Source organism: Cervus elaphus, chromosome 23 (genome assembly GCF_910594005.1).
Source record: "Cervus elaphus chromosome 23, mCerEla1.1, whole genome shotgun sequence".
In the NCBI taxonomy this organism is placed as follows: domain Eukaryota; kingdom Metazoa; phylum Chordata; class Mammalia; order Artiodactyla; family Cervidae; genus Cervus; species Cervus elaphus.
This window is the reverse complement of record NC_057837.1, coordinates 53,726,227-53,754,055: the sequence shown is the minus strand read 5'-3', so window position 1 is coordinate 53,754,055 and position 27,829 is coordinate 53,726,227. Positions and strand designations below refer to the sequence as shown.

Below are 27,829 nucleotides of genomic sequence, written 5' to 3'. Positions count from 1 at the left end.
GCCATAGACAAAGAGCCTCTGACCAGCCCCACGACATCCCAGGACCACAATTCAGAGCTGACACCACAAGTGTGGCTGAGAGGTGGGCTCTGATGTTCTGCATCAGTCACAGTTCACAGCAAAGGTGGAGGATGGATACAGAGTTACTTGCTTTTGTGGGGTGAATTGTGTCCCCAGTAGATAGTACCTATGAATGCGACCTTATTTAGAAACAGGATCCTGGTAGATTTAACCAACTTAAGATGAGGTCATAACCCAGTGGGATGGGTGTGTCACAAAAAGGGGAAATCTGGACACAGACACACAGAGGGGGATGGAGGCAGAGGTGGAGGTACGTGGCCACAGCCCAGAGGTGCCTGGGTCACAAGAGCTGAAGAGGTGGGAAGGACCCTCTCCCAGAGCCTTGGAGGGAGCATAGCCCCACGACCCCTGCTGCGGGAACATGTTTCTGTCCTGTTTCTGCTGTGTTTGCCACTAGTCTGTGGCACTTTGTTACAAAAGCCACAGGAAAAAGCCACACATCCACTTAAAATTTTTGTTTTTCTTAAAAAGAAAACTGATGAGCTTAACAAGGCAGAAAAATTATATCCAAGGGTTTTAAATCTGAGTTATACTGTGACTTGAAATGTTAACTCTTAACACTTGTACTCCCTCTCCCTCTGCCAAGGAAAAACATCAAATCTAAACAGGAAAGGGAAAAAAAGCAGCACCTAGTTCTCAAGCAACCTGATGGAATCCTCTGTAGTCTTTCAACTTTTGACTTTGAAACATTTTCCAACAGAAGGAAAAGTTGCAAGAATGATTCTTGAGAGAACTCCCACCTAACCCTTAACCAGATACACCAGTTCTTTAATATTTTGTAACATTTCTTCACATCAAGCAACTGCTGGAATCTTCAATCACCATCTTTTCTATTCAAAGTTGCATTTCTTGAAAACAAAAGGATCCAGCCAACAATCTAACAATCATCTACCTAGGAAACCCCATCGTACAGGTCACTGGGCTTGGACTGGGGCAGAAACGTGGTGCACGACTCCCCGGCTGGTGGTGGGAGAGCCCCACACAGGCTCAGACCAGCACAAACGTTTGTTCTGGCATCTGACACAATTTTAGCTGCTAATCGGACGTTTCAAGTCCCCACTGTCATTCTGCACAGGTCTTGCAGACGGTAAACACTCATTAGATGCTGAATAAATGCAGGCTGGGTGGACGGTTGCCGAGTGAATGAAGAGTGTGTGTCTGCAGTGGCAGACGGGCACACACCTGAGAGAGACTCTCACCTTCTCAGGATGCAGAAACCAGGAGACAGTGAAGAGAGAATCCCTCACCAGCTCGGCCAGAGTCCCAGTGTTCTCCTCAAGGGAATCAAGCCCCCTGACCCTCAGCCATGCACCTATTTCATCAGCTGCCATTGGAACAGAGGGGCACACACTCCAGACCCTGGGTTGGCTGTGGATGAAAACAACTTACCTAGAAAAGAACTAAGTAAAAATAGCTCATGGCTCCAAACAAACACTAAAATATTCGAAAGAAATGTCCTTGCCAAAAAATTATGCTTAAAAAATTCCAAGATGATACTATGCTTTATTAAATCTAGAATTTTTCAAATAAAACTTACATAGGTGATAATCATTTGGAACATTTTATGTACAGATCCTTAATAGAAGGTACAAGTATCTTTAAAAGCAGGCACAAAATATAAAAACAATTCATTTTATAAGTCAGAAATTCCGATGCAGACATCACTGTCACACTGCGGACACTGAGTACCAGACACACAGTCCCGGCTGCCCGGTCCTCGAAACAGGGTGGGGCTCCTGACAGTCAGAGAATGCCACCAGTCAGACCACCGTGTGGGACCAACAGGTCCGACTTTTTTTTTTTCCCCCTTCCCCAAGGTCTGACTTTTTAATGAACAGCCCAAAACAGAATAAAGCAGATTTCAGAACCACCACCCCAAGCGCAACTTCTCCAAGTGCAACTCCTGGGTCTGTCCCGACTGCAGCTCAAATCAACCAGTAGTAAAAACTTGGACGATGCCATCCCCAAGCCTGAGCCCCAATTGGGGGCCCCAGGAGGTACTCACGGACACCCACATGAAGGAAAGCACGGGACAGTGAGATAAAATGTCTGTGATTTGTCTTAAAATAGTTCAGAGCAAAAACAGAGGAACTCAAATGTGAGAAGAAAAGGGAATTACTAAAGCTGGTGAAGGAAACACACTCGCTAATTCTGTGTGTGTTTGAAAACTTCCAAAGTAGGGATCTGAAAATGCAATGAGGTTACCAAAGAACAAGATCACTTTTACAGAATCAAGGGAGTTTGTGATTAAGGGAGGCGGGTGCTAAGAGACAAGGCTTCTCAGGTGGCGCTAGTTGTTAAAGAACCCGCCTGCCAGTGCAGGAGATGGGAGTTTGATTCCTGGGTTGGGAAGATCTTCTGGAGGAAGGCATGGCAACCCACTCCAGTATTCTTGCCTGGAGAATGCCAAGGACAGAGGAGCCTGGCAGGCTACAAGCAACTTAGCGCACACACACACACACACACACACACACACACACACACACATGTGCTAAGAGACAAGGCTGGTGCAGGCTACAAGCAACTTAGCGAACACACACACACACACACACACACACACGTGCTAAGAGACAAGGCTGGTGCAGGCTACAAGCAACTTAGCGCGCGCGCGCACACACACACACACACACACACACACACACACACACACACACACACGTGCTAAGAGACAAGGCTGGTGCCTGGCCTGCAGACCTGAGTCCAGGACTATGCAAGCCAACACAGTGGTGGGGGGTGGTGGTGTGTGTGGCACAGCCTGTCTGCTACAAGAGTCACAAGGGTGTGCACAGGGACCCGGCCCCTCCCACCCCGGCAGGGGAGGGTCCTTATTCAGGAGGTGACCGTGGGAGGGAATCAAAGTGACAGTCGTGACCTTGGCCTCCAGAGGGTTTGAGTCCCATGGATCAACAACAGGGGGACTTCACCTGTGAACATGGATGACATGTCAGGCATACAACAGCCCTGTCCATACCCACAGCCTTTACAACCACCATGGGACACTTCCACACTGGTCACTGTAAGAATTATGACTTTCAGACCAGTCACTCAATGAATCTATTGGATGTTATGTGAGGCTCCTCATGTTTCTCTTGCATGAAAGGTTTTCTAAATTTTGAAGGCTACATTTTGTTTTCCTGCATCTCCTACAAGAAGTAACAAAAATGCTGTCTAGAAAAGGGGCCCCTCCAGCTGCCCAGGGGCAAGAAAGGCCTGGGTCTACCTGGGGGGCAGACGGGCACATGGGTACCCAGTCCTGCAGGGGCGCCAAAGGAGGGGCCGTGTCCTGCTATAGAGCAACGGCACTAAATACCCACCCCAATGGCCCTACCGGACACCCTGGGCTCTGCCTCTGCCCCCACTACAACCTCCCTCCAGACCCAGCTGCATCTCCTCTCCTCTGCAGGCATCGACGTCTGTCTGCTCTGTCACTTCCCCTCTGGGGACATGGGAACCAACACAGCCAGGACCTTGTTGGCGCCTGCGTCCCTGGACCAAGAGCCCCCCCACCCCCCTGCCACCTCACGGAGAGCGTGGGGCTGAGTGAAGGTCTGTGGGGCAAACTCACTAACACTGTGGTCACTGGCCTCATTCACTCAACCATCAAGGGAAGGGTAGGTATGAGCGGTGATTGCTGGAGGTGAATGGGGAGGCCTCAGGAAACCCTCGCATTGAGAAATAAATGAGGCAACATGTCAGGAGAACACAAGCTGTGACGGTGGAGAGGGTTGAATCCTTTCCCCCAAAATGATCTGCTCACGTCTTAACCACAGGGGAATATAGCCTCACTTAGAAACAGGGCCTCTGCAGGTATAACTGAGTTAAGATTAGATCATCATGGTGGACACTAATTCAAGGTGACTGGCATCCTAATAAGTAGAGGCAAATCTGACATCGGGGTGACAGCCATAACGGCAGGACAGGAGGCAGGAGGGACATGTCTTGGCTGTGAGCACCCAGGACTTCCAGCAGCCACCAGAGACTCAAAGAGGCAGGAAGTGTGTCCTTCCCTGGAGCCTCTGGAGAGAGGGTGGCCCTGCCCACACCTTGATTTAGGACTTCTGGCCTCCAGGTTGTGAGAGAATAAACCTCTGTTGTTTTAGGCTCCCAGATTAGTGGTCCTTTGCTCTGACAGCCCCAGAGAACTCACACAAACAGCAGGCTAACTTACACAGATTGCTCCATAGTCAGACGGTAGGAAGGCCCTCTGAGATGGGCCATGAAGGGTTCCCAACCAGGATCCACACAGTCCAGTCCACTAACTTCCCCCATACCCGACTCAGCAGCTTGTGGTGGGGCTGGAAGTTGTATCTGGATGAAGCTCACCTCATCAAGCCAGAAACACAGTCCACCCCTTCCTCCAAGGAAGCCATGTGGCAAAGCCGCTCATGTCCAGAGTCTGGAACACGGACAGGTTTCACAGCAGCTCAGCCTCACCCCTGCACCCTGGGCCTGGTGCTGGCCCCCTCCCAGCAGGTGGCAGAGGGGTATGTGGGGAGTGCCCTCAAGACAAAGGGAGAATCACTGTCTGCCCTAATAGTCACATATTCACTTCAGTGAGTATCAAGAAAAACATAACTGAGATGCCTGACTCATGACTTCATGGATATTCTTGCTTCTTAAGATGAGGCAAAACAAAGGTAAGTAGATGTGAGGTCGGTGTGACCCTCAGGCAGTGGCATGGGCAGCATCGAGTTGTGCTTGCCCTGCGTGCTCCTCCAAGGCTCAGCACATCTGCTGAGCTCAGAGGAAGACACTCTGTCTTTGAGGGACCACCTGAGCCTCAGTGAAGCAGATCTGCTGGACGCAGTGCATGTGGGTCCCCTGGCACTGACCCTTCTGACCCTCTTCTCAGGCTCTCAAGGGCACAGGTACACCTGGAAGTGCTCCCGGCTCCCTGGCCTCCTGAGTGCCCTGCTCATCACAGAGGAACCACAGTCACTGCAGCCACGTGGTGGCTGATTGAAACTTCTGCCTTCTCTCTGCTCCCAAGTCCGGGCGCTGGGATTTCCACACCACAACCGAGTCAAAAGCAGCAGATGACAGAGAAGCCAGAAGAGAAGAGGTTTAAAAGACCCCCACCCACACCCCAGTGTTTTTCACATCGTCCAGTGGAGCTCAGTGACTTTAATGGAAAGGCGGTCCAACGACAGTGTCACCTTATCACTCCCTGTTCTGATCTCATTCTGTCAACAATGTAAGAAAGAACAGGAGGACTTCCCCAGTTGTCCAGTAGTTAGGACTCTGATTTCATTGTCGAGGGTGCACGTTTAATCCTAGTTGGGGAACTAAGATCCTGCAAGCCACATGGTGCACCCAGGAAAACAAGAAAAATAGGAAAAGTCAACGTACCCAATATTAAAGACCTCTTTTCTCAAGTGCCCAGCAGGCCGGTCATGATACATGGTCACTGACCCCTTGAAGGGTGTGTCTGCTACTAACTTATGAAAAGTTCTTCAAAACACTCTGAAGTTGAGGGGGTAAGTCTTCATATAAAATAATAGCAATGAAATAACAATGTCTCTATATTACCAGAGGCAATGGAAAAACACCATGTCTTCATGGAAAAACCTGGAAACTTCCTGCTTATGGAGTTATCCATATATAACCAAAAACGAAAGCAAAAGTGACAACACATGGTAACACACACACTTTAATAACATAATCCTGAACAGAACTCTGAAAGTGCCAGGAGGGAGCTGACCAGAGAGGTTCCACTCGCCCCAGACGAGATGCTCAGTTCTTGGCCAGTTAGTGCCCAAGTGGTGTTAAATGTCCTGCCTCCTTTAGTCTCCATTTGGAAATTAAACATTACTCATGGACATAGCATCAGCAGCAATCGCCTCTCATCAGAGGAATGAGACCCTGTGAGACATTGCTGAGAATATTCAGAAGGTAAGGCGACCGCAGCCAGAAGCTCGGGTCTCTTCCTCATCAGCAGGGACACATGTCCTCAGCTTTCTCTCACCTGAGGAGCTTTGTAAGGGGAATTGCCACTTTTAACTTTCCCCTCATTGCCAGTTCTTACTAGTAACACTTTAGAGGCAGATGGAGACTGCTGGTCAGCGGAGAGGGATCTGAGACAGGCAGTGGAGGCTGCAGTCAGACCACTAGCCACAGAAGTCATGCTAAGGTGGTTTTCATGGGACAGGACAGGGACAAAAAGAATAGCTCTGTCCACTCTTCTTAAACAACGCCCTGGCCCTGCCAGTGGGGCCTCACCTTGTCTAATTGACAGGCCCCAAATGAGACCATGTTGGAAGCTCTGGGACCCTCCCCCCAGGGATGACGAGCCTTCCCCAGTGTCCAGGGGTCCCAGGGTTCTTGGCCCCAGAGAGGAGAACGCAGAAGGCTTCCTGCACTTTGATCACAGGAGTTCCTAGGCCAGCCACCGACATGGGGCCCCGTCCCACTGGACCGGCAGCCTCCCAACCCTGGTCTGGATGCGAAGACCCACTGGCAAGTCAAGGGCTGCTGTTTAGGAGAAGCCAGAGTGGCGAGGACGCACACAAGCCGGGCATGGCCCCCTGCTGAGAAGTGTGAGCCGGTGCGGGGACAGCTGGGGGGAGGGTGGTCACAGACTCCGGGTCACGGCCCCGAAGCTCTGCCACCTGAGGCCGCTCCGCGCTCATCCCAGATCAAGCATTTCACTCTGCGTCCCGCTTCCCCATGTGACCTTTCCCCTGGGGACCTGGGACGTGTGGCCCGCCAGCCTGCTCCACTTTGCGTGTGAGAGGATGTGGGCCACGGCGCTGGCAGCCACGGGGCTGGCAGGAAGGACGGGGTTTCAAGTGCAGATGAACAGCTTCTTCAGAGACCAGGGGTCAGGGTGGGGCCTAGGCCAAGGGGCCCGATTCCCTGGAAAAGGTGATGGCCACCTGTGTGCGAGACTCTGAGCATCAGGCATCTGTGACTCAACCTCATCTGGAGCACAGGGGACGTCGCTGGTTCGGGAACTGAATGTAGAGGACCTGGCCTGAGCAGTCAGCCGGCTCTGCAATTCTGAGAATGTTCCCCACAGGGTCAGCCCTCTCCTGCCCCTGAAGGAAACAGTCGTGTCTGAGCCATCTTCAAACTTCCTAAAGAAGAGGAAACTCCAGCCCTGAAGCTGCACTGCTTAGAATGGAATGGGATGAGAAAACAAAACACACCTGTTCCGGACACGAAGGCCCATTTGAGGCTCCCGCCCGACTCGCTCACATGGGCAGCCCATTTGCCCACAGCCCTGAGCTCCTCCAGTGACCTGGCCCCTCCCCTGGGTCTACAACATACCTGAACCCGACACCCAGACGTCATCCTGCCCGCCCCACCCTGGGCTTCTGGGCCACCCTCCTGATGGTGTTTTCCATCACCCTGTCCACCCTCTCACTGAAATCAACAATCCAGTGCACCGGTGCTGCCCCTCTGACCAGCGGGCCCAGCCGGGAGTCCCTGAGTGGGCTTCAAGAAGGCCATCTCTGTGCACCCTTCCACAGTTCCTGTGAACCTCGGCACCACCACCTCTAACTGAGGGCAAATCAGCACCAGGATGTCAGCCTGGAGAATAGCGAACCCAACCTTTAGACAGGTGAGGGGTGAGTGGCCAGCCTGAGGGTCCTTGCTCCCCAAGCTGAGTCCTTGCTGGGCTCTCCGGCCCCAGGTTCAGCAGAGGGACAGTGTTCAGAGTGACAATAAAAAACCCTGGGTCAGACCCTCTGCGTGCCAGGTGACCCACAGAGAGTGTGATGTGCCCAAAGCCACCTGGCCCCACCCACCACTCGTCCATCTTCACAGCAGCTCTGGTTGCTTCAGGTTTTCAAATCCTCTCTCGAAGACAGAGGCATCTTCTTTCTGCTCCACAAAGAAGGGGTCCGACCCCAGGTCCACTCAGACAAGCAGGGCTGAGCTGCCACTTGGGGGCCAGGAAAAGGACAGCTTCCCTGAGACTTTCCCCCTGTAAGTGTGACATTTAGGAAGGGATTTATGTGCTGAAACGCAGGCTTTGAAAGGCATCATTTGAAACTACATCGCCTCTCACCCCCAACCCCACAGCCAATCAGCCCCCAAAGCTACCTGGCCCCAAAGTTTCTGTCCTCTCCTTGGCTATCCACTCTCTGTGAAGTGGAAGTTAGAAAATAATTTGCCACATAGGTACTGGAGCCAGGGGCTGGCACCAAAGGCCCAACCTAGGCCAGGGGAGGGGTCTGCATGGACACCCTTTCCTCCAATAGTCTTCAGAAAGCCCACCAGGTGGGCCACACCCATCCTTCTCTGTGCTCTCACTAGCATCTGTCACTCACATCGGTGGTTCCTGTAGGGCCCCCACCCTGACCCATCCCAACAGGTCAACAGCCCCACTGCAGGAATTCTGTCTCCAATCTGGCCCACAGCAAGCTCTCAATACAGTCAAAAATCATCGTGAATAAGAAACTCTGGGAATGTCTCTTTAATGAGACTCAAAAAACACACCAGTCAAAACACAGAACCTCTATAATGCTGTTGAAAAACACACTAACACTGTTTCTCAACTTTCTAAAGTACCTAAATCGCTAGTTTTTAAAATCCAAATAATGACATTTAAAGACTTAGTCATTTCACAATCTAAATAAGAGTTAAACGGCAGTGTTGAGAGACACTAAACGGAAAACTTTGCATCAATCACCCTAAGGTCAGACCTGACTGGTTGAGTTTGTCCTTATCCTTCACTAGAACAACTTTTCAGCTTGTTAGAAGAAGTTATTTTTCTTTTCCATGACTTCTCCATCTACAAGCATCTGTCATCACCAGAAAACCAGAACCCAGAGCCCAAGTACACATGTGTCAGGCACATACCATACCAAAGCTCGAAAGGCAGAAAAGAGGGAAAACGCTGGTGAACCCAGGGCTGAAGACCCCAGCTGTACTGGCCATTCCAAAGTCAGAGGCAATGGCAGAGGACACAGGGGCCGGGGTAGGACAAGACAACTGCATTGCAAAGACTGAAATGAGTCTTGTGGTCTCAACAGAGATTTTCAAGCATTGCTTATTCTCAGGAGTTGGGCCATTCAAGCACACTTGTAGCAAAAAGAAGAATCTTTTTTGTTCAGGGAAGCAGGCAGGTTCACAAGGGAATTCTTGATAGCCTACCATCACTCAACAGATTTTAAAGTAGAATATGTTCTACCAGAGAGAAGGAAAAGCCTCTGTTTTTATGAGGACACGAAACCCCCAGAACAGGGCAAAAGAACACTCCGCCCATATTAACACAGCAGTCAACAGGGCACCTGGGCACAGGAAGCACCAGCAAAGTGAGGCACAAATTCAAGTTCAAGTTCACAGCTCCAGGCTCCCGGAAGATGTTCTGTGGGGCCTTCGCTGCTGGTCCGAGACCTCTGGTAGAGCAGAGCAGGCACACAGCTGCCCCAGAAACACAGACCACAGGGACACAGTGGCCCAATTTCGCTTAATTTGAAAAACCCCACATAAGGACAATGTTGAAAAGTTTGTAATATTCAGTTTAACATGTTTGCAAATAACACATCGTCTGACTGTAAAAGAGTCCTTCCAGGCCTCCAGTGGAGTCTCACCCATCCTCAGTGTTGGCCTCACCTTCCAAGTGCTCACGTGTGACTGAGGAGTGGGGCAGCCCCCTCCCGCTGGATGATCCAGTGGGGACACAGAGCACCCAAGAGGGTTGGCGCCCCTGCAGCCGACACTCCACCAGTTCTGAACACCAGAAACTGGACGTGGAAAAACAGCTCATTTTCAAATCCTAAACAGCTAGATCTGAACAAAACTCATCTCATCCAAACAAAATTCTTTCATCTAGGGTAATGTCAATGAGGCCTGATGAGATCCTGTCCTGAGGCTGACCTCCAAGAAAGGCTGACCTTGGGGCTTAGCCTAGAGGTGAGGCTGGCCTCCCATAAAGGTTGATCTTGGGGTTTAGCCTAGAGGTATCCATTCCATACCCCCTAAACAGAACTCTCCCCATAAACACCCACATACACCTCCTTCCCTTCAGTAAAGGAGATAAAAATAATTACTAGTTTTCTAGGGGAACATAGTGTCTAAGTCAGACTTACACCTAGTAACTTCTGCCTCAGCAACCTCTCACTTAGTCCTTTCTGAAACAGCAAGGAGTCTCAAAGTTTCAATTCAGAGTATTTATCATGAAACACACCAACTAGAAGGAGTGCACTATAATAAAATTCTATTGTTTACTTCATCATTCCTGTGAAAAACCCTTCCATAAGTTTCCCTTTGGGGAACAAACTATTTCCCCCTCCCGATGAGTGAAAACACTGCCTTCACAGGCAACACGCAGGCCAGCGATAGACCGAATCTACAGTCTGCTACCCAAAGGGAAGTTAGCTTTGATGATAAATCCAGTATGAAAGATTCTACAACTGATACAATTAAAACGCACTCAAGGACTCCGCACAGGTGTCTGAGCCCAGCGGCTCGCCAATGTGTTGCCTAATTAGCATTTCTTTAAACAATGCTGATAACAATCTTGCCTCCGCAATCCACGACAAACGCTTCGCTGAGATTGGAGCAAGGAAAGCGTAAGGAAATTCACGGAGAATCTCAGTCAAACTTTCTTTTGTTTGTATTTCCTCGGTATCAGAAAATACCAGTTCTTCGCCCCTTTGGGTTGTACCCAGGCTCCTCGGTCCAGCCCTATTGTGCGTGGTTCGTTAAACCTACAAATAATGAATTTGTCAGCAGGGCGAGAGGAACCCCAACTAGCCTGAGCCCTCCTCCTGGTGCAGAAAATCGCCCATTTGCCATCCAGATTGAGTTGTCAGACATTGACTCGTGCTACCCTGCGAAACTGACATGTCTATTTACAGAGAAACAAAGACGCGGCTCGCGGCGGACCCCTCTCCCTCCGCGCGCCCCGTCCGCTCCGCGCGCCCCTCGTCGCTCTGCGCGCCCCGTCTCCTCCGCGCTCCTCTAGTTGCCCGGCCTCGAGGCCCCTGCGCCCTGGTTTAGCCAGTAATTAAAATGGAGACGAGGCCAGTGCTGGGCTTCAGGGGGAGACAATGACCCCCAAGGCCCGGGGGAGAGCCGGGACCCGCCGCGCCCACCTCCCGCAGTTCCGACTCTTGGCAAACTCGGCGCGGGCGGGTCCGGGTGCGGCTCGGAGGCGCGGGCGGGGGGCGCGCGGGGCGGTGCGGGCGGGGGGCGCCAGGACGCCCCCGGGCTGCCTCCTGGGGCCGGGCGTTGACGCAGCAGAAATTACCAGCTGGAAAATTCCCCTTTCGGAGGTAACGGGGGAGGGACCGCGGCGGCGGCGGCAGGAGGCGCCGAGGACTAGGGGCGCGGGGCAACCCCGTCGCCGCCTCCGCCTCCGCGCGCAGCCCCGCGGGGACCCCGCGTCGCCCTAGCCCGCCCCGCCCCGCCCGCGCCACCGGAGCTCAGGGACCTGCGGGGACCGGGCGGGGGTCTCTATCGCCGCCCCCAGAGCTGCAGTCGGCGCGCCGATCGCCGCCGGGAGGGCGCCCCCGCGGGGCGGGGCGCGGCGGGGCGCGAGGGGCAGGCGGCGGGGGCGCGCCCCGACTCGGAGCGGCTCCGGCCCGGAGCGGTCCGGCCGGCCTGAGCCCCGGCCCGGCCGCGATGCGCCGGCCCGGCCGCGGACAATGAGCCGGCGCCGCTTACCTGTGACCCCATGGGGCGCAGGCGAGGGCGGGCGCCGCGGCCGCCGGACCAGCGCCGGTGATCGCCGCGGCCGCCGGGCGAGCGCTTCGTCCGGGCGGGTCCGAGCTGCGCGCTCGCCTTGGCCGCTGTGTCCGTCTGTCCGTCCGTCTGTCCGTCAGGCCGGCGCGCGCCCCCGCGCCGCTCCAACCCCGCGGCCCCCGCCGCCCGCGCGCGCGCCCCGCCTGCGGACCCTGACCCCGCCCCCCGGCGCGCGCCCGGCCGCTGCTGATTGGCCCGCGCCCCGGCCCCGGCCCCGGCCACCGCCCCGGGCCCCGCCCCGCCGGCCCGGCCGCCGCCCCGCCCCTCTGTCGGCCGGCTCCGCTAGCCGGGCGGAGGGGGCCGCGGCGAGGGTCGGTGCGCCTCCGCCCCCCCGTGGGCGGCTGGACAGCGGAAGTGCGGGCTGGAGCTCGCTGGGCATTGTGGGAAGCCCCCTCCGCGGGGCTGGCGGGGGGCGGGGGTGGCGCGGCGTGGGGTCTCCGGGTGCCCGCGCCCCTTCCCACGGGGACCCAGCACCCGGCAGACCATCCGGTCGGACACGCGGGTCTGGACGAGAGCACCCCAACTCTTGCCCGACCGCGCACCTGGCGCTGCCCACGCGCCTGTCCCCCGGGCTACAGGCTGTCCGCGTCCCCCGACGCGCAGTCGCGCCGCACGGGTCTCGCAAACTTCGCGCCTTCCAGGCGGTTTGTGCGGCCGCGCGCGGTGAAGCGAAACAGCGCTCCCACAGTGCCCAGGACCTCGGGGCCGCGCCGTCGGGGACCTCGGCGTCCCCGGGGAGAGGCGCACCTCAGGGCGGGGGCCACGGGACAGTGCTTGCCACAGGGGCTTGGATTTGGCCAATGGAGCCATCGGCGGCCGCGCGCGCGTCGGTCCTTCCAGCCGCGTGGTATGCCCAGGGCTTTGCCGCGCTTCCCCCGCAAGCGATCTCGAGTCCCGCTGCCCGAGAGCAGCCCAGTGCGTCCCTTCTCGCCCCCGCTGTCCTTGAGTCCTCGGGCAGACGGGATGGGAAGCGTGGCCCCGCATTCCTGGCTGGCCTATGCAGGGGCAAAGGCCACCTCGCTTCCTCTCCCGGCCGCGACAGTGGGAAGGGAGGTGAGCCTGTGGCTGGCCAGCCGCGCAGGGGAGTTGAGCACGACCTGGCCATCCAATGGGAAGGCGCCGCGGGCCGTCTGCGCCCTACCTCCCTGCGGGCCCAGCGCCGCGGAATTCCTCGGGAGGTGGGAGGCGGCGGGCCATTATGGATGCTTTCTCAGGATGTGTAAGGAGGCATTCACTGGGCTGCTGGGGGAGGGCAGCCTGGGGTTGGGGGGGCGGGGGGAGGCGGGAATTCTCCTTGAGTGAACAAGGGCGGCCGCGGTCTGGCAGCCAGCGATGAAAAGGCTGGGACACTCCCTCGCTGCAGCCGGCGCCTGAAAATGGCTGCAGACACCCGCACCCCACTCCCTTCCCGCTGCCTGCGCAGGAGCAACCCCCTTCCCCGCAAGACTTACTCCTGGAGGACCCAGGCCTGGAACCACAGGCCCAAGTTTCCTGGGCCCTCTCAGATAGGGACTGGGCACAGTCAACCTTTGAAGTGTCTCCTCTAGGCCTCCAGAAGGTTCTGGCTGGTCATTCTGTCCTCCCTTTGAGGGGACGAAGGGCACTGTCTCGGGGTCCTCCCCCCTCACCTGCCTGTCTGCCTGGAGTGCAGTTGTAGCCCATGGAGCAAAAGATGTGGGGGAGATGGAGAAGTGCGTCTGTCAGATTGGGGAGGACCACTTGCTGATGGCTGCTCCTCCCCAGACACTCTCTGAGGAGAGCAGCATTGCTGGAATGCTGCGGAGGCTTCCTGGCTGGGGCACACAGTGGTGCTGAGCCACTGCCCAGGAAGCCTGCCCAGGAGAACCGAGCCTCTCTCATCAGCACCAGGGTGCACCCCACCTACTAGCCCAGGTCTTCTGGTCTTGGTAGAAAGTCTCACTGAGTCCTGGAATGAGTCCCTGGGGCCCTGGAACTCTCTCTCCACACTCCCCTCCCCGGCATGATGATGAATCAACGCCCCCCTTCCCAGCATCCCTGCCAGTGACTGGGGACTGAGACACCCATCCTTTCTGTTCCAAGAACCAACAGAAGGATGAGCAGCCTGAATGAAGCTGGTAGACCAAAAAGGCAGCACCAAGGAGTGTCTCAGAGAGCTCTAATCAAGCCATGCCTAAGACCGGAGACAGTGATGCTTCTGGGAGTTAATCAGCCCATATCATACGAAGGAAAGAAGGAAAGAAAAAAAGAAGAAACAAAGGGAAAATGAAAGAGGAAAAGAGCCAATAGCAGCAGTGGTGGTCTCTCAGCTGAGCTGGGAGGACAAGGGTTGTGTGGCTGGACTCCCCAGGGCCACCTTGGTGCATCTGCTCTTACGGGGAGAGGTGGCAGCACCCCCAGGGGCCCCATGTTCATCAGTGCCCAGGCTGCTACTCACAGAAGGCAGACGCCAGGCTCAGAAAACCTCCACTCTTGCTGGAATCCCCTGAGCCCTGGTGCAGATGCCATGCACTGCATCTCACCCCTGATGCTGGCACAGACCCTGGAGGGATCTGCTTTGACCACCAGTGGCTCCTTCAACGTTGGGAGAAGAGCGGGATCCATGAGGCAGCTCTACCCAGGGGTGGCACTGGGAACAGGTGAGGGCTGAGGGTGTGGGGTTGGCCTCAGTGGCACTCTTCAGCCTTGGAACCCAGTGTCCAGAGGCAGGGAGGCCAGCAGGTGGGAGGGCCCCAGGAATGAGGGGCCTGAGATGCCACCATGACCCAGACCTGGTTCCTGCCCTCACTTGGCTGGAGGACAAGACGGATAAACAAATGGGTGGTCAGCACTCTGCACTGGTCCCAGCCACACGCTGGTCCTTCTGGAAGTTCACCGCCAGCCACATGTGTGAGTGCATCTGAAGCCTGCCCAAGAGACACCTTGAGGCAGTGAGGATCTGGGGGCCTGGAGAGAATGAGCAGTCCTGAGGCCAGGGCTGGGGACCCCGGGTCCAAAGTACAAAAGCTGGCCAGGCCCACAGGTATACTTGCCGATGGCCACCCCTCAGAGCACACTGCCCCCCTCCCACCGGCAGACCTTGGGACCCTGAAGGGCAGTTCAGTTTTGAGAGCTTCCTGACTGGCAGGGCCCCTGCACCAAATGCTCAGCCCTCCCTCCACCTGCCCCCACCCCCACCATATGGCTTCAGGGGGCAAGGTAGTTGGGAGGGGATCCAGCCCCACTCCAGGTCTGCTCCTGTGAAGCAGAGCCCCAGAGGTGCTTTGGGAAGAAGACAGAGGAACAATGAATATCCATTATCGTCTCCCTTCCCAGCACCCCCCTGGACCAGTCCCCTCGCCAGGGCCTGCAACCTCCAGGTAGCACCTCCCCATTCACCCCAGCCGAGTCCTCTATGCTGTCTTCACAGCAATCACTGGTCAGGAAACCTGCCTGTTTATCCTCCAGCCAGTGGTGTTGCTCAGCCGTCCCTATGGCAACAGCCCCGGGAGTCCTGCCCCTCTCGGGAAACTGCCCAGAACCTGTCCCTGCCCTCTCCAAGCCTCTGCTGGATGCGGATGGCCGGATGGGGAGCGGGGGAGGCTGAGGACAGGGTGGGAGATGCGCAGCTGGTGGGCCTGAGGGTGCTGGGCTTCGCAGCAGGAACCGCCCTGTGCGCGTCATCCCAGGCCCTGCGGGTGGACCGGAGGCCGGCCCTGGACTGCAGCAGCCCCACCCTGGGCTGGGGGCCGCCTGGCCGAGGCTGCAGCTTGCTCCCAGGCCTGGCTCAGCCAAGTCTGCTGCCAGCTGGCCCTGCCCTCCTGCTGGGCCTCCCGAAGACCTCCCTCCAGAGCCAGAGGCTACCTGCCAACCCCATGGCTGCCCCACCCCAACTGTCCTCCAGGCCCGCGCCCCTGCCAAGCCCCACTGCCGCTCCAGCTGCCACCGCCAACTGTCGCCCCGTTCCATTCCAAGCACTCACCCCCAACCGTCCTTCCAAAACGCCACTGCCAAATGCCAGCCCCTTCCTTCCTGAGCCCCCGCCCCCTCACCCCCAGGCCGGGCACCAGGGCCCTGCATTCCAGACCTTCCCTCCAGACAGAAGCTGGGCCACACCTGCTATGTGCCCAGGAGGGGCTGGTGTCAGAGGGCAGGGGCAGAGAGCTGGGGTGGAGGTGGGGGCTAACAGAGTGAGAACGGGGCAGCACAGTTTGGGGGGGGCAAGGGCAGAGCACTGCCCCAGTGTCAGCTGCACAGCCAGGCTGGTACAGGGTGGGAGGCAGCCAGGGCCACTCCCGTGCAAGCTGCGGGCTATAGATGAGCAGGGGTCTGTCCCTGCGGGTCTGACCATCGACCTTGGCCTCTCCTGGCAATGGTTAGGAGGCCACTTTGCCTCCTGCCCCACCAGCCCATCCCAGTCCCAGGTGGGCCCTGAGGCCAGCTTAAGTGTGGAGGGTGGCACTGGGCTCCCTCCTGTCTCACTCCCCCTGCTCCCTGGACCAGCCCCAATCCCTTTACAATCTGACCCCATCCTCCTTCTCCTTGCTGCCCACCCCCACCCCAAGCCCACTCTCCCTGTTCATCCTGTGGTCCCTGTGGTGGCGTTGTTCCATGAGGGTGCTTCTGCGCCCCCACCCCACGGGGATCTCCACAGCCCCTGCTTTCTCTGGGCACACAGCAGGCACCCTACCCGACAGGGACCTCCCTCGGGCCCCGGGTGGGAGGAGAGGGAAAGACAGGGCCCTGGAAGCCGGGTGGCACCGCTGCGCCGCAGGTGCAGACCTGGGGCTGTAATTCCATCTCTGGCGGGCTCTGGAAACTGGGAGGCCCTGGGGAGCAGCCAGTCAGCGCTGGAACAGGGCGAGGGGGCTGGGGGCCTCAGTCCCCGCTAGAGCAACGCAGCTGCTCCCTGGGGGCCACAGCCACTGAGGCTCGCATTGCAAAAGCTGGTGATGGCTGCAGATAGCGACAGGGCAGGATAGGGGGGCAGAAGGTGAGATAGGGTGCATTTTCTGAGCCAGGAGTCTCCCTGCATGCGTCACCTGGCCCAGCTCCCATGCTAGGGGCTGGGGGCGAGGAGGAAATGATGATGAGGGGCCCTGTCCCGACCTTCCCATCAGAGAAGGGGGTTCTGGGTCCCCTTGGTGGACTCAGGAAGGCCCCAACCCCGTGCAGTGCCAGCCACTGTCTTGGCCTCCTCCATCCACTCATTCATGAGCTTATTCGGCAGCATTCATGGAGTACATCGATCCTGCCGCGTGCCGGGGACATCCCAAGATTGGAAAGCGAGACAGGATGCCTTGTTTTCTGGGAAAGAGCCAGGCAAACAGGTCAGCCGAGAGGCTGGCTACAGCAGACCTGAAAAAGGGGTTCCTTGGAGAAATGGCCAGTGTGAAGATGGTGGGGAAAACAGGGAAGTGTGTGGCAGTGCTGGCAGGACAGAAGGGCTCAGAAAGTAAAGGACAGGGGCGCATGGAGCCAATGGGAAAAGTGGCCAGAGCCAGGGCCATCTGAGCATCAAATAACATCCTGCTGAATACAACACAAAGCACGATGTGACCCGGCCGACATACATGCAGGGGGAAGGGTCTGGCACCCTCCCTGAGATGGAAGTTAACTCCCACACAGCTTGAATGCGGTCGCCCTTTGAAGAAGGCACAAAAGGGAATGTGAGGGGCTTTAATCTGGAGACCCAGCAGGCAGCCCCCCGACCAGGTGATCAGGGACATCAAGGGACATCAGGCTTCTGACCTGAGGTGACGGGAACGGTACCTCACCTCTGCTGCTGTCGGCCCCAGCTCATCAGCCTCCCTGGTACTCCATCATGTCCGACTCGATAACCTTGGTGTCTTCATAAGAAGACACATCAGATCAACCCTGAGGGACGTGCTACAAAACACTGAGCGGCCACCTCAGGATGGTCTTGGTCGTCAAGGGCTGTGGAGAAGTGGTCCCAGCCCAGAGGAGCTGGGGAGTCGTGCGCATGTGCCCTGGATGGGGTCCTGGATCAGAAGAGGAGTGCAATGGAAAAACGTGTGGATGAAATCCAGGTAGGGTCTGAGCTGTGCTGAGAGAGGCAGCCTCAGTGACATTTGGTGGTAACTTTGGGGGAAGCTGAGTCAGGGGGGCAGTGCACACAGGAGCTCCAGGATTTCTGAATGCCCCTGCTCTTCCATAGACCTGAAATCATTCCAAAATATAAAGACCCGATCAATCATTAGACAAAACTACCTCCTTTGGGCCTGGGGCTCGTTTTCAGTTTTGGATCTGAAAGCTCCACAGATGCCCAGCTCGGCCCACCCTCAGGGCACAGGGACAGAGGGGTTTAAACCCTGGACTCATGAAGGACTGGCCCTGCTGCCCTGTTTAGAGACTCAACCCACCTCAGCCCAGCCTCTGCCTGCACCCGCCACGTCTCCAAAGGTGACCCCAACCCCTACACTGTCTTTGCTCAAAAAGTCCCAATGTTGGGAACTCCTTGGCTGTCCATTGGTCAAGACACTACTTCCACTGCAGTGGGCCCAGGTCTGATCCCTTGTCATGGAACGAAGATGCCTGCATACAGTGCAGTGTGACCCCCCAGAAAATCCCAGTGCTGCCAAACCGGAGTGTGCTGTGTCCCAGCAAGTGTTTTGCTGTTCCACTCGGCCCTCTGTGACTTCCCTCCTTCCGCCTCTTCTCCCAAGACCCAGCCTTCTGCATGTTGTCTCAGCCGGAGGGGAGCCCCGCTCCATAATAGTTACATGAAATCCATCTCTCTGCTTTGAGGCCTGTCCAGTGCTGTTCTATGGACAGCTGCCATGAGTCTTTGTCACATCTGTGTGCTTGCACACATCTGTGGGCTCCTCCGTGTGTGTGTGTTGGTGCACGAATGTCCATGTGTGTCTGGGTTGTGTGTTTGCTCATTCCCAAGTGGCTGCTCAGGCTTGTACAAGAGCGTCTGGGAGTGTGTGTCCTGCTTTGCTCTCTGCAGAGGGAACCAGGCCCAACTCTGGACACTGGGCAAGAGCTGGTCCTGCCCAAGTCTGGGGGACTTCCCTGGCAGTCCAGTGGTTGAAAGTCTGCCTTCCAGTGCAGGGGATGAGAGCTCAATCCCTGGTCGAGGAACTAAGATCCCACATGCTGCAGGGCAGCTAAGCCACGTGCCACAACTAAGACCCAACACAGCCAAACAAACAAACAAATACAGAGAAATGGAATAGAAACACACTCTGGGTGGGGAGGGTGGGAGAGGCAGCTGCAGAGATGGACAGGGTGTGGATTGAGTCAGGCAGGGGAAATCTTCGCTGGGCCGAGCCCAGGTGCTCCTTCTGGGAGATGACCTCCAAGACCACCTGGGGCCACGTGGTGACCACGGGCTATCAGGTGCTGTCACAGACTTTTGAAGAAGAGATGGGCTGAATCCAGAGAGGTTTTTAGGATGAGAGCTGATGAACTCTGGGTGGAACAGACACGGTAGATGGGGCGGCTGGGGGTGGGGGCGGCGGTGGTTTGCTGCCCCTCCGATTGACAGCAGAGTGTTGGGTCCCTGTTTAGGACAGGAGGCCAAGAACAGATGTGGACATGACAGACATGTGGGTTTGCGGAGTGAGGCCAAGGCTGCAGGTGCCCCATGGAGGCAGGGAGACCTTGAAGGATAGAAGCTGGCTAGGGTGCCTGTGGCATCTGGACTGGGGTCAGGGAAGGCTGTGTGGCAGAAGGGTGACTGCAGGGCACTCTTATTTCCTGCTCACTGGAGTTTCAGAGGTCACTTGGGCAGGGGCTTGGGCAGAGCCACACCCTCAGGACACCTGGTGGTGGTGGGGTTCCCACAGCTGTGCCTGGAGAGCCACCCTGGCTAGAACCCCCTTCTCCTACCAGCCTCAATCTCAGACTCTGAGAGCCCACCCAGGACCCTCTCCCCATCTCAGCTGAGGGATGGGACACCAGGGTCCATTCTCTGGTCTTGCCCAATGCCAGCTGTACTCACCGGTACCCAGACATGATGGCTCTTCTCCCCCAGGCCTTTTCACCTGCTGTTCCCTCAGCCTGGAATGCCCCTCCTGTTCCTACCCACCTGATGGCCCTCAGCTGTCCTGAGGACCCACTTCCAACCCTGCCCCCCACTGCCCACTCTTGATCAGGGAGAGGATCCACCATGATGGGGCCCCACTTTGGCCCTAATACCTGCACTTTCTGATTGTCCTTCGCCCCCTCCCTGTGCTCGTTGAGGGTATGGCCATGTCTGATTCCCTTGTATGTCCTTGGTTCTAAGGGGCCAGCCTGGCCAGAATCTGTACCTGCAGTGTGATTTGGGGTAAATCTCTCAATTCTCTGGGCAACCAGTCCACACCTCAGGACCCCGCCCTGACATTGCTAAGTGGGCTGAGCAAGATGGCGGGACACAGAGCAGCCCAGAAGGTGGGGCCTCTCTTGTCGGCACTGTTAGCACAGAAGTTTGACTGTCACCAGTGCCAGCTGGGCGCTGAGAGTGGGCTCCTGGCTTTCTGTCGCAGTTTCCAGTCTTGAGTGTCCTGTGGGCATCTTCTTCCTGACCAGATTTGGGCTAACGTCACTCAGGGATGCCTCTGGAACCCCAGGCAGAGCGGACAGGCCCCTGGAAGTGGCTGGGTTTGCCTGAGTTGGGATGTGAGAACTGTGGAGTGGTTTTCCTCCTCTGGGTCCTCAGCCCCACACACCCAGGATGGAGGAAGGGTAGGGGAAAACCTGGGGAGGGGCCTGGAGGGGGCTTGGGGCTTTGAAAAAAGGGGCTGCCCTGCCTGGGTGGAGTTGTTGGAGGAAACAGGAGGAGCTTGCATCCCACCTGGTCTGACCACCCCTGCCTCACAGCCCCCACACCTGGCCAGGACCCTCAGAGCCTGTCCCTGTGGCCACGCGGGTGTCTGTGTTTCAGGAGCTGTCTTGGAATGTGACAGCCTGGTTCCCCGGCCCCCAGCCATCGTGGGCTGTGTGGAGCTCTGCTCTCTCCTCCCCTGGGGGTCCTGGTGCCGGGGTGGTTTGAAAAGCAGAGCCTGGAGGCCTTATCAGACCACAGGCTTTCCTGAGGAAGGAAGGGTGGGTGTGGGCCTCCGGGATGGGGCGCCTCCTCTGGGCGTGCCCGGCCAAGTGGAGGGTGCACGGGCGCTGCCCTCCTGGGGGGAGGACAACTTCAGCCCAGGAGACCCCAGCCTAAGGCCCAGCCCAGTCAAGGACAAACAGACCCCAAGATGGAGAGGTCCTAAGCCGGGGCTCAAGTCTCAGGAGCCCTGGGGGCCCACCCCCTGAAATCAGGGGCAAATTCGAGCATTTCTGGGAGTGTCCACAGGGCTCCTATCAGACCCTCAGACAGAACCATGGCCATCAAAACCACAACTCCAGTCCTGGGGGCCTGAGGAAATACGTGCTCAGATTCACAAAAAAGATTTACCAGAGTGTTCAAAGCCATCCTCTTTCAATAGCCCCAAACTGGACAACCCACTGCCCACCAGTGGCAGAGTATATAAGCAAAATGTAGGGTGTCACACAGGGGACACTGGATGGCCACCTGTGACTCCCAGAGCCACTGTAGCCTCACTTCCAAAAGAAGCCACATTCAGAAATGGGCAGGACAGGTGGAGCCAACAGTATTAAAGAGAGATGGCTTCTGCAAAGTGGGTCCAAGGGTACCTCCTGGGCTGGCCGAGTCCCGTCTTGCTCCAGGTCCTGGTGACAAGATGCGTTAAATATTTACTCAAGATATGAGCTCATTTTGGTATGTATATGGTACATCAACAAAAAGTTATACGAAACCCCCCAAATCCTCACTGACCTCGCTGTGAGGGGAAGATGTTTCCCTGGGGCTGTTGGTCTTCATTCCTCCCTGCCCCAGCCTCCCACCTGGGCCTCCAAGGAAGTGGCGGCCAGGAGAGGGTATGAAGGCAGAGAAAGCAGCCCCGGCAGGTGCTGGGTAGGCCCCGGGGGCCCTTCCTGCCTGTGGAGACTGAGGCTGGCCAGGCTGACTGTCCCAGGCCTCCTCAGCCTTTCTCAAGGGCCGGGCCCGAGAAGCCCCAGGTTGGGGGTCCCGAAGCCTCACAGGTGGGGAGGGAGGATGTGGGGCCCGCCCTGCTGGAGCCAGGCTGGCTGGCCTTGAAGCACTGGCAGGGGCCGGGGGTGCCTCCCGCCCTGCACTCTCCCCCTGCGGGTGCCTCTACCCCTTCCGCTTCCAGAGGCCCCAGGGCTATTTTTAACTCTCCTGAGCTGCTGAAGGTGGACAGAACCTTGGGGGTGGGAGAGAAGACCCAACACCCTTTCTGGGGTCCAGGCTTCCTTGGGGAACTGGTCATTCTTGACCTTAGAGGAGAAACAGCACTCCACTCCAGAAATATAGACATAGAGGAAGGCCACGTAGATACCCCAAGATTCACACATATGCCTGGGATACAGTCAAACACACACAGATGTGCATACACACATACACATGCAAGTGCAAACACATGCTACAGCCCAGGAACATCCTTAGAAACATACCAGATGCACAGAGACTCGAGGGACAAATAGAGGGTCTCTCAGCCTCCCCAGACCCCTGAAAACACACACAGGCAGACACACGCACAGACAGACACACACACGTGTAGACACACAGGCAGACACACACACACGGGCACACACACATATGGGCACACACACACATGGGCAGACACACGTGCAGATACACACATAGGCAGACACAGACACATGGGCACACACACACATATGGGCACCACACAGGCAGACACACATGTGCAGACACACACACAGGCACACACACATGCAGATACACACGTGCACATACACACACAGGCAGACACACACACACACGGGCACACATGGGCAGACACAGAACAGATGCTGGGGTGCAGGAGGACCTGCAAGCCACATTCTAGACTGATGGGGGTGGGCCCTGCAGGAGGGCTGCTCAGCCCCCTTGTACCAGCCACTTTCCCCGCAGCTGGCTGGGCCTGAGCTCCAGGGGCCTCTTGGCACCTTCCCACCCAAGAGGCCCCACTCCACCTCATCCTCCCCCAGGATGGGGAGCGGGCCTGTGACTGGAGCTATGAGCAGACTTGCTCCCTCTTCCCCCACACTCTGGCCCTCACGCTGCTCAGGACAGGAAACCCGAGAGCGGGAAGGGGGCGTTAGCCCACGGAGCTGTGGTCTCAGAGCCTCCTCTTCCTAGCCCTGCTCCCCACTTCCCCTCTCCTCCCTGGGCCTTTGTTCCCTGGAGCAGCCATCCCCCCACCCCGCGGGTGAACTGGAGTGTGTCCTGGAAAACCCCAGGTGCTGGCCTGGGGGCCTCTGTCCCCTGCATCCGGGTCCAGGGGAGGAGGGAGCCAGGAGGACAGACGGGGCTCGGGACCCACTAGTGGGGGTGCAGCTGGCTGGCTTCCAAGTCCCCTCCACCCCCGCACCCCCACTGCTGCCCCTAGAGGCCCCGGAGGGATGGAGGAGGGCGGAGAGCCGGCCTGGAGGACAGGACATCCTCTTGGCAGGACACAGGACGCCAGGCCGGAGGTTCCCAGCCCCAGTCAAGGCCACGGGGGGAAAAGGTCACTGGGGCCTGGGTCTCACCAGTTCCAAGATGGGCCAGCGCCCTGATGGCCAGTCCAAGTTGCTGCATAAGTGAAGACAGCAGACCCAGCACCAATGAAACACACTGGTCACTGATCCCCCCCGCCCAGGGCCCTCTGCGCCAGGCAGGATGTGAACCTGCCCCCACCCCCATCCCCGGTGGCTCTAGGCCCAGGGCCCCTCCTCACGGAGCCCCACAGAGCACAGGAGAGAGGAGCAGGCCTGGGGGGCACTGTTACTTGCACTGTGGGGAGCCCACCCCCACGGAGGAACCGACTCCTCCAGGTGAATCTGGGGCCCACTGCCCTAGAGGCCAAATTTCAGGCTGGCCCAGCCCTCCCATCTCAGGACAAGAAGCTCATAGACAGTTGAGTGGGGGTGAAGGCCACAGAGACCCCTTGCTCCTGCACCCCTCCCCCTCCTACAGCAAAGCAGCAGACCATGGCCCCCAAACTGGCACCATCGGCCAGTGGCTGGCAGTCCACTGGTCTGGGAGCTGAGGGTTCCAGGAGGTCACCACATCCAGGCTGGCTAGGGTGAGTCCAACACAAGTGCTGGCTGGCCATTCCCTAACTCACCTGCCAGCAGGTTCTGATTCCCTGGGTGGGAAGCAGGTAAAACAGTCTATGAAAATGAGTCTCCTCAACACACAGTTTCAGTTTGGATCTGACTCTGCTCCGCTGAATTAAAATCACCAATGGGACTTCGCTCAGGACCCAAGAGGAATAGCCCCTCTGCCAAGGAGCCAAGGCCAAAAGCAGCTCTTACCACCCCCGCCCTTGGCACCTTCCCTATCACCTGCCTTAGATTCCCTTGATTCTGATTCAACTCACAGTCTTTACCTCTTTGTAAAAAATTAAGCTTTATTGGAGTATTATTTATATGCAACGATATTCCCCCATATGAAGTGTACAATTTGATGAGTTTTGACAAAACTATCATCATGTAACCACCCACACTATTACAGTATAGAACATTCCCACCACCCGCTACACCTCAGCCTCTTGGTGCTCACTCTGCCCCTGCCAGCCCTGCCCACCACTGGTCTGCTGTCACTGTAGTTTTGTCTTTCCCAGGATTTCACATAAACAAAGCCACGCAGGATGGGGTCTTCCAGACCCGGCTCCTTTCTCGTTCTGTGCATCAGCCATACACTCCCCCTCTTTCCACTCACCAGCTGACAGACATCTGGGGTTTTCCTGTGTGGGGCATATGACCAATGCTGCTGTGAATCTGAAGACAGCCCTAAGAGTGAGCATGTTGTATTGCTTTGGGGTAAATGCCCAGGAGTGGGATTGTGGGATCCTTCTGATGCTGGTTTTCTAAATCTTTGTGTCTGTTTTCGCTCTGCCCCACCAGGCTGTGTGCTCCCCAGGGGGAGAAATGTCACCTGTGTTACTCACTGCCATGATCAGAGCCCAGTGCAACTCTGTGCCAAGACTGTATTCACCATGGGTATTTGTCCACCATGTGAGTGAATGAAGCAGTAACGGTGGTGCCTGGGATGGTGGGTTTGGTGATGCTGACGGGAAGTGATGATAGCATTGAAGGTGGTGGAGGAGACGATGGGGATGGAGGTGACCAGTTGGGGACAGTGACAGACTGCTGGCGCTGATGGGGGTGGTGTTTCTAATGGTGATGCTTAGAACAGCTTCCTTCACCCTCCTTGGAGATGCAATGTCCCTCTTTGAATGTCTCCTCCACCTCCTCACCTCCAAGACCTCCAGTCCCCTATGCCAGAGTCACATCTTGGAGCAGGCTGTCAGGCAAATGCACACCCATCCTGAAGTGACTCTTCCCACTGGCTCCCAGTATGGCCACACCCGGACTGCCCACAGCTGCGACATCTCACCAGGAGCAACCCTCCTTTCTCCCAAACACTCGGCCTCCCCCCTCTTTGGTTTCCTTCTTATCCTATTTAGATTTTATATTTTCTCTCAAAAATACCACAAGTGTTAGCATCCCCATCCTCTCCTGGCTTCTCTCTCTCCTTGCCTACACCTAAGCGGCTGCTCTCTACCAGAGAATCCACCAGCAGACCTTGGACACACCTGGTCCGCCTGCATTCCTCCCAGGTCACTGTGCCCTGCCTACTCCCCACCTTCCTTGCTGGCCTCCCTGCCTTCTGGAGCCTTCCTCCAGCTCGAGCCCCACGCCTGCCTCCAGGACTCCTCCACAAAGCAGTGACCGCTCAGAAATGCAAACCTGAGTCTGGAACATTCCTGCTGAATCTCATTGGCTTCTGAGTAGTGGCTTCCTCTCAAACCCCTCTCCCAAGTCAACCACACCCTACATGATCTCCATGAGCTCCCCGCCCCCCCCTTTCCTGTCCTCATTTCTGCCCCTGCTCCTGGGTTCCAGCCACACTGGTCTCACTTTTATTCCTCCAAGATGCCAAGTTCCTTTCAGCCCTAAGCCCCTCCCCAGGCCAGGCCCCCGCACCACAGTCTAACTCACAGTGAACTCACCACTTTCCTGGTCTCAGCGCCTGCCCGCTGTCCTGCCCTTCCCACTCCAGGTGGGCGACTACTGGGTGTTCCCTGCTGAAAAGCCCTTCTTCATGCTAAGTCCTTATTCTCCCCAGCAAGCACCATGGGGGCAGAGGTAGACTGCCCTGTCCCCAGCCACTTTGCAGCAGACGCTTCGTGAATAGTTAAGAAAGTGAGGGGGGGATTGGAGGCCAGTGATTCAGTTCATCACCAGGCGCACAGGAGGTGACTGAGGAGGAAGAACTAGCTTCCTCTGGGCCTCCTGGAATCCAAGGCAGGACACCAGGCCAGGCCCAGGCAGTGGTCATCACAGCCCAAGGGATTTGGGAGACTCCGGCCTGCTTGGGTCCCAGGCACTGCCTCGGACTTTCCAGGGGGCTTTGCCATGGAGGGCGCCCGGGCATTTCCTGCCCAGTCTCACTCCCTGAGGCCCCAGCCCTGTGGCCCTGCTCCTTCCTCCCCCGCCAGGGGGGTTTCCACCCAGCCCGAGCCCCGCTATTTTTAGCTCAGGGAGCAGGACCAATCCTGGCCCCATCACTTCCCCCAGGGAGCCTGGGCAAAATGGGGGCTGGGCGCCAGAGGCTGGAGAGGTGGCGGCCTGGCAGCCCCTCCCTTTCTTGGCCCCCAACTCCCCAAGTCACCAGCATACTTCTTGGCAGCCCAGGTGGCTAGTGCAAGGGCCCTATGGGCAGGGGCTCCAGTCCTTCCTTGGGTCGGGTGGGCCCAGGGCCTGGGTGGGCTACCGCCCACTTCCTGCAGCCTCGCCCCAGCACTTCAAAGGCCGCTGGCGGCCCTGTGGTCACTCCCGGCTCCCACGCAGCCCAGCCGGAGGGGCGGGCCGGGCGCAGGAGCCCCGGCAGCCGAGTCCTGCCCCGGCAGCTTCAAAGCGCTGGGTGGGCAGCCCTGTGGTTATATCCCCGGGACAGGCGGTGTGAGGGGGGGGACAGGAAGGGGGAATAAGGGGCCCCTCTGCTTCTGTGTCCTCCCCACCCCACTGCCTTCCTGGGTGGGCTTGGGGCAAAAGCGCAGACACTCTCCTGGCCCCAGACCCTGTCCTGGGGCCTGGACGCCTGGGGTGGAGATGCCCTGGTGGTGTATGTTGTGTGTGGGGTCCAAGTGGGCTCACCCTGGAGTGCAGCCCCCCTAGAGAAACCTCAGAAACCAAAGTGGGGGCACACCTCCTGGACTCCTCAGGGCCCTGGCTGAGCTGAAGGGGTGCGACCAACAGCCTTTCCTTTCTCCCCCATCCCCCCTCCCTTCTCGCCCCACTTTCCTGCCTGAAGCGGGGGCAGCTGGGAGGGGAGGGGACAGAGGGAAGAAGGGCCTGCCTGTCTGGGCCCTGGAGCGGCCCTGCCCCCACCCTCCACGGAGGTGGGCTGGACGGGCTGCGGTGGGCTTGACCTCGAGCCAGCTCCCCAGGGACCCGAGAAGTGAGAGGGGTGGGGGAGCCAGAGCCGGGAGCAGCAGACTTTGAGAACAGAGAGTGCCTGTGCGCAAGTGGGGGAGGAAACTTCCAGGGTCCCCTGGGGTCAGCTCCAGGACAGTTGCCATTTTTAATCTGCACAAGAGACTTAGAAGGAGCCGCGAGGGCTGTAACCTAGATCCGCTCCAGCCGCTCCCAGCAGTGCAGCCCAAGAACAGCCCCCTCCCCCTGCCATGTGCCCAGACAGGCTGAGTGGACCCTTGTGGAGACCCCATCCAGGGGCCTCGGGGGCCTTATGGGGTCCTGCCTACTCTGGACTGGATTTGTGCCCCACTCCCAGTCTCCAGACTCTTCCCCTCCTCCTCCATCTGGGGTGTAGGTGGAGGGCTCATGAAGGAGCCCCACTAGTGAGCCCCCAAGCCTGACACCTGACCTAAGCAGAAGTCGGCTTCAGCCCACCCACTCAGGCAGGTGGGAGACCCACACCCCAGGAAGGATGGCCTAAGGCCACCCTTGGGCCTAAGGACAGCTACCCCTACCCAGTCCACACCCAGGCTGTCTCCTGCTCTCCAGAGGAGAGCTGAGGGCTCAGCTCCTGAGACCCCAACCCTCCCAC

The 27,829-nt window shown here is 57.5% G+C and overlaps 1 protein-coding gene across 2 annotated transcripts in view; it reads right to left on the bottom strand.

Moving 5' to 3' along the window:
* Positions 1 to 12,808, bottom strand: part of ZBTB46 (zinc finger and BTB domain containing 46) — a 50,891-nt gene extending 38,083 nt beyond the window's left edge. Inside the window, exon 1 of one of the 2 annotated variants that reach the window (XM_043884487.1) lies at positions 12,526 to 12,808. The gene's annotated coding sequence lies outside the window, so the exon portion shown is untranslated. Of the gene's footprint in view, positions 1 to 11,700; positions 11,902 to 12,525 lie in introns of those variants that run through there. The other variant, XM_043884486.1, reaches the window with a different exon arrangement.
* Positions 12,809 to 27,829: the final 15,021 nt, after the last annotated feature.